Raw genomic sequence first — 7,125 nt, forward strand, 5'->3', positions numbered from 1 at the left:
AGAGCCGGCGCCAGAGAAAAGGCAAGTAGGCAAGATAAAAAGAAACTTTATTAGCTAGCCAATGTGAAGGAAGAAAGGGCGAAGTTCACCGGTCTCCGGCGGCGGAGGCGGAGGAAGTCACTCCAGCGTTCTGGGGCGAGGTTGCTGGGTCCCCATACGAGGAGGGGGCCCAGAAGTTTGCGCCCGGCGCCTGCTGGGAGCGGCTTTTGTGTCTTGGGCCTGAGAGTGGGAGGGCGGTAGGCGGGATGCGGGCCGGTCGAGGGCCGTGCGGTGGGCGCAGCCAGGTAGGCTTCAGTTTCCTGGGTCGGACATCATGCTGTGCCTGCGCAGTTGACCTGTGCCTTTCCCGGGCGCAGGAAAGTTGGTGATGAAGAACCCGGAAGTATGCCATCTTAGTCACCTTTGTTCTTTGTTTCTCTCTCCCTCCGTCCAGACAGTCCAACCTTTTATTGATTATGATGATTGGGTCAGCATCCTCTGTTCGGCTGCTTCCTGCTGTCAGGGGGTGTTGTTATGACGGTCCATGGTTGGCACCTGGACGTAGGGATGTAGGAGCATCTGGTTGAAGGCGACACGGGTGATCTCTTGAACTTTGGCTCAGAGAAATTTGATTATAATGGGGGCAAAATATAGGATAAGACAGAGAATTAATACAGGGATGAGGAATGGGAGCACCTGTTGCATTATTGGTAATAACCATATGGGTGGACCAGGGGTTAAGGGAGTATTATAGTTTTTTAGTTTTGTTTTAATGTGGCTTAGGGTTTGGATATTAGTGTCAACTAGACCTGACTCATTTATGTAATAGCAACATTCTTCTCCTAAGAAAAGACATGTTCTTCCTTTTTCAGCTGGAAGAAGATCTAGTGCTCTCCTGTTCTGTGCTGCCACCTGAGCTACTGAAGTGATTTAGTGTTGTAAAGAGGCTAGACTTTCAGCCGACGCCTCTATAGCTTCTTGAATTTGGGCGGTTAGAGATCGGGTACATTGTACAGAGTAGGCAAGAGCCCCAGTTCCAAGTCCTAACGCCACTAAGGAGGAGGCTAGGGAAATCCTGATGACTAAGGGAAGGAAGACAGCCTGTTTTTGGAGATTATTAGGAGGAGAGTTAAATTGTAGGGTGAGTTCAGCCACTTCGGCTTTGCTATATACGGTTAAACTAGGTACTAAGGACACTGGGACACAGAGGGATTGGCTGATGGATGTGTGGTTAAGGACCTTGAAGACGGTTTTATTACACCAGAAATAACTTCCAACAGGGGCTGTCTGGGTCTTATTGGGCGATTGGGTGTACTTACACCAAGGAGGAGTTCGGGGCAGAGTAGCAGAAAGGGAGGATTGGATTTTTTGGGTTTTGGTATAGTGGGACTTGGAGTAAGAACGGTTTTTGCGAAGTGCCTGTAGAGTTAGTTGTAGCCTTGAAAGCAGTAGGTAAGGGGACTGCCACTAAGGGGGCTCTTTCAAGGGCTGCACAGAGGAAACACTGGGAGAGATTTGTTATGTGAGCTGCCTGTGTTAGATTTAACCCTTGACGGACAAGCTTTAACTATGAGAAGGGGTCCTTATGGGGGGGGGGGTGTAGTTGGTCTTGTAGGGCCTGTTCCTGTGATTGAATGGCTAAGATTAAATTTTGTAGGACATGTATATTTTTAGGGAGGGATTTTTGTTGAACAAGTGTCCTTTTTATTAAGAGGGTTGCAGTCGGATATGAATCTTAAATAGGATCTCTGTAGAGTCCTCCTTTTACTCCGCCAGCTGTTGGAGTGTATAAGAAGAGTAGTAATGTAAGTATAAAGTAGGACTCCATTTTGGCGTTTTTTAAGGGGGAGAGAAGGACATTGACTTAGTCAACAGCGGAGAGCTTTGCAGCTGATAGAGAAGAAGCAGAAGTATAAAGAGAAAAGAATTTAGATAACAGTAATTATTTTACCTGGTATTAGATGGGCAACAGTGGTGACGTAGCAGAGGTAGTTGCTAGGAGATGGCATTGTCCGCCACCGTTTAGATGTAAGGACACCGGTTTGCCTAGTGTCTGGAGTATTGTTTGGTTTTAGTTAAGACTAGGCCAGAGATCAGACACTGGTTTGCCTAGTGCCTTAGGTGCCTAAAGGTCTAAAACAATTATTAGAGGAGATATAAGAAGCAGGTAATAGAATGATGACAGTAATAGAATGATGAGAGAATAGTTAGGAAGGAGCCGAGGAAGAGGAGGGCAGGAATAGACTGAAGAGGAAGGCGGAATGAGAGTAAGAGACAGCTACCATAAGAATGAGAGGGAGTGTGGAAGGTGGGTAGGCGGAAGTGCTGAGGGATGGAAGGAGGGGCAGCCTCAACAATGGTAGGAGGGACTGAGGAGGAGGGTGGAACTACAGCAGGAGCGGAAGGGGAAGGTGGAGCAGAAGGGGAAGGTGGGGCCGAAGCGGGAGGGGGAAGTGGAGTATACCGCCGGAGTGGAAGGAGGGGAGCTGACACAGGCAAGTCAGACAGGAAAGATGACTCTTTTCTGACTTTGCTAGGTCTGTGCCTTAGCCAACTTGACTTGGGCTAAGGAACATTGGCTACACAAGTCTGGTCGAGAACGCAAGTCTTAAAACTTTTGTATATAATTTATTTTAGACTACTTACTTAAGTGCTGGCAGAAATTATTGAGGTTGATTAAAATGTTATGGTCTAGGGTACCTTCAGGCGGCCATTGAGACTGGTTGTCTAATTTATATTGTGGCCACGCCACAGTGGAGAGGAAAATCAGTTGCTTTCGTTTAAGATCTTACTCTAATTGTAAAGTTTTGAGATTTTTTGGAAGACACCTTAAAGGGGAGTCTCTAGGTATTTTGGATTGGGGGTTTCCCATTGCTTTCCTCTCACCTATAGGCGGAAATGGAAACCGAACTCTACCTGGCTACAAAGAGTCCTTTGGAGCCACTAGAGACCGGTGGGAGGCTCCTGGAGCCGGAATGGAGATTACCTCCAGGCGGATGTCTCTGTCCTGGATGGGTCTCACACGGACTGGAATGGAGTTCCTTTGGGCAGACATCTCTACCTTTGGGAAGTCTCCTGTGGGTCACCTGGTGACCAAAAGAAAAATATTGGGCCTGCGCAGGACTTCTGGCCAAGGAATATGAGAGGGAGGCAAGAGGTACTCACAAGGAGGGGGCCGGGGAAGTTCACGCCGCGTGCCTGCTGGGAGCAGCGCCTGCCCAGAGCAGCTTTTGTGTTTTGGGCCTGGGAGTGGAAGGGCGGTAGGCGGGATGCGGGCGGGTTGAGGGCCCTGCAGTGGGCGCAGCCAGGTAGGCTTCAGTTTCCTCGGTGGGATGTCATGCTGTGCCTGCGCAGTTGACCTGTGCCTTTCCCCGCGGGAAAGTTGGTGATGAAGAACCGGAAGTACGCCATCTTAGTCACCTTTGTTCTTTGTTTCCCTCTCCCTCCGTCCAGACACTAGGTGTTTGCAATCTTGAAGATCAGAAAACAATATCCCAGAATATGATCCATTGATGTGGTGAAATAAAGAAGCAACCTCAAGATCTCTCTAACCTCTCTCTTCCCTGCAGCCCTGTCTCAAACCCTCTGTCTTTTCCTAAGCACAAGGAGAGGCTTTACTTTAATATTCCCTTATGCTTTGAGATCACATCTGCCAAAGAAAACACAATTGCCTTCTACTCCTTCCCTGAAATTTTATTACCAGAAGACAGGAATGTAACCACATCTGGATGGACTCTGTCACAAGATACTGTCTCTGGACTCATTGAAATTCCTAAGAGAATCATTTACAGGATAATGTCTCCCTTCCAGGCCCATTTATCTCTCCTAAAATTATTTACTACTCCTCTAAAATTATCTATAGGCCCCCACTACCCTCTCCCCTATATATGGTATATTTATACTTTCACCATCTAGCTCTTCTTTGAGTCACATATTTTGTATGACTCTTATGGACATGTGCATGTCAATAAATTTGTATGCCTTTTCTCCTGTTAATCTATTGTTAGGTTATTTTGGAATGCTCAAACCTTCAGAGAAGGACAGGTTCTTTTAATTTCTGTGACATTTTTAAGATCTTTATGGTTAAAGAAAATGAAAGCAATACTAGTACAGCATTTTTGGTGCTTATTTCAATTAATGTCTTTGGTTGATACCTCTCTGCCCCCAAAATAGTTCACACTATCAGACTCAAACAATAAAAAAATTAAATATTATAGAAAAAATAATATTCTAGGGACACTCAATATCCCACATTATTATAAGAGATTTTTATTATAATTGATATTAGGTATCAACTTGATAGGATTGAAGGATGCCTAGATAGTTGCTAAAGTGTTGTTTCTGAATGTGTCTGAGAGAGTGTTGTCAGAGGAGACTGACATCTGAGTCAGTGGACTGGGAGAGAAAGACCCCACCCTCAATGTGGATGGGCACCATCCACTCGATTGCCAGTGCTACTAGAACAAAGCAGGCAGAAGAAGGTGGGATAAGCTGGCTTGCTAAGTCTCCTGGCTTTCATCTTTCTCCTGTGCTGGATGCTTCCTTCTGTTCTTCCTGCCCTTAGACATCATATTCTAGGATCTTCTGCCTTTGAACTCTTGGACCGGTGTAGGTCACATGAACTCTTGGACCGGTGTAGGTGTTTGCCAGAGGTTGTTGGGCCTTTGGCCACAGATTGAAGTTTGTACTGTTGGCTTCCCTGTTTTTGAGGCTTTTGGACTCTGACTGAGCCACTGTTGGTTTCTTTCTCTCTCAACTTGCAGATGGCCTATCTTGGGACTTCACTTTTTGATTATGTGAGATAATTCTTTCTAATAAACCTCCTTTCATGCATACATATGAAAAGGAATGTGTATATATATATATATATATATATGATAAGATATGTATTCCCAAACATATATCCTATTAATTCTGTCTCTCCAGAGAATCCTGACTAATACAACCTCCATTTAGAAATTGCTGACATAGACTATTAACATTAGAAAAATTCCCTGGGCACTGAGATCGTGATAAGCTCTCAGCATCCCTGCAATACTAGCAATGTGCAAAATATAGATTCACCAGTTGGGAATTCAGTAGTTTCTAAGTATATCCCTACTAGTATGATAACTTATTTATGTGACACAGACTGAATTGTCTATTCAGTGTCAGTTATTACTTATTTCTTATATACATTTCTCAAGAGTTACCAGAATCAACAAGTGAACGAGACCATAATTAATCTTGATCCCCAAAAACTCACATATATATTTTACACCTGTTATTTTGCATGCCAACCTGTATAAAACATAAATAGCTTTTTATTAAAAGAATTTTACACTATGTGAGGGTCTGTTAGCTAGAGAGAGAGTAGAGCATCTGAAGTCAGAGTTTATCCCAACTATAATTAATGTGTTTGGTCTACTTTTAGTTGTTTGGATTCCATGCAATTTATTTACTCTGAATGTTTACATCTATATAAAGTCACATATAAATATTATTGTTGTACGAGTTATTCATAAATTATTTTACGCAGATAGAAAAATGTATCCTTGGGAAGTTTGCATTTTTTAAAGCATTTCCAGAAAAGCTTCTCATAAAACCCTGGCCCTTAGAGCCAGGCTGGCAATCTTTGATATGCAAATGCAGGCCATTAGAACTGGGTCCACCCAACATGGTGATTCCCCTGACCTTCTTGCCCAGACTTTTAATAGCTTTGAAGATTGTAACATTGGACTAGAGAAGGAATGTACAGGATGTCATGCGCGTCCATGTGAAGAGACCACCAAACAGGGATTGTGTGAGTAATAAAACTTTTTAATCACCTGGGTGCAGGCGGGCTGAGTCCGAAAAGAGAGTCAGCGAAGGGAGGTAAGTGTGGGGCCATTTTATAGGATTTGGGTAGTTAAAGGAAAATTCCAGTCACAGGGTTGTTTTCTGGCGGGCAGGAGTGGGGGTCACAAGGTGCTCAGTGGGGGAGATTTTTGAGCCAGGATGAGCCAGGAAAAGGAATTTCACAAGGTAATGTCATCGCTTAAGGAAAGGACCGGCCATTTTCACTTCTTTTGTGGTGGAATGTCACCAGTTAAGGTGGGGCAGGGCCTTTTCACTTCTTTTGTGATTCTTCAGTTACTTCAGGTCATCTGGGGATATACCTGCAAGTCACAGGGGATGCGATGGCTTGGCTTGGGCTCAGAGGCCTGACACAGGACTCATAAAGAACTAACAGGTTCACAAATATCAAGCAAAACAAGAGTTAGCTAAATGGACTGTACTCAGAAAGTTAAAGCAAACTTTTTTACTTTTGCTTGGAATATTGTTAATCCTTGTTTTGGTTTTCAGAGTCAAGGAAACTTATTTAAACTATTTATGGTCTTTAATAATTGAGTAAGGTATACTCCTATGAACAAAATTTGGAGCATGCTTGTTTTTCTCTGCTTGGTTCCTCTAAAATTTGGAGACTATCGGGGAGTACTCTTAACTTATGGCAATGTAGTTGTTTGCATCAGTGCAGTAAGAATACATTTTTCTTTGTCAACAGGACACAATTGCAAAAACTGGTTACGTTACCAAGCTTTGGCTGAAAGGGTGATTTTCCCTTTAAGAAATCAAGCTTGACATGCAGAGCTAATAAAAGTCCCTTTGGGAGAACCGGTCTCATACTTTGTCTACACAAGATTCCTAACCTGTGGTCAGGTCAGTAAAGAATGTCAGTTTCTAACAGGTCTGGAAGCTCCGAGTTTATCTTGGGACCTCAAGAGGAGAGGATCGCCCAACTTACAGGTAGCAGGGGATACAAACTCATGACTAGGCTTGGCTTCAAAAGTCTTATCTGAAATTCCTTGTGGAACAGAGTTTCATCAAAGCCAACCCAAAAGGCCTATGTAAAAAATAACCATTCTTGCTGCACTTTATGAAAATAATCAAGCCTAGTATAAGACTAAAGTTTATTAATAATTAGTTTTTACCAAAAATGAGGACTGGAGAGAAAAGTTTTGCTCCAAAACTTATCATATACATTGTCATTAAATCTCAGTCTCATTCATTGTTTTTAAGCTTTCTGCTTACACTTTAACCCTGCTTATTCCTGTGAATCAAGTGGTGATCTTCTGCAGCTTGAAAAAATAGGATAGGTAATGTAAAAATGTGAACCAATATGCTAGT

At 43.4% G+C, this 7,125-nt stretch overlaps 1 long non-coding RNA gene across 1 annotated transcript; it reads right to left on the reverse strand.

The window, feature by feature from the left end:
- Nucleotides 1-476: 476 nt before the first annotated feature.
- Nucleotides 477-1,996, reverse strand: LOC117098060. Its single transcript, XR_004443154.1, has 2 exons — nt 1,931-1,996; nt 477-596 (listed from the first exon to the last, which is right to left on the reverse strand). It is a non-coding gene; the product is annotated as an uncharacterized LOC117098060 (long non-coding RNA).
- Between the last annotated feature and the right edge of the window lie 5,129 nt (nt 1,997-7,125).

The sequence above is a fragment of the Trachypithecus francoisi genome, unplaced genomic scaffold (genome assembly GCF_009764315.1).
Source record: "Trachypithecus francoisi isolate TF-2019V2 unplaced genomic scaffold, Tfra_2.0 Lachesis_group15, whole genome shotgun sequence".
Taxonomy (NCBI): Eukaryota; Metazoa; Chordata; class Mammalia; order Primates; family Cercopithecidae; genus Trachypithecus; species Trachypithecus francoisi.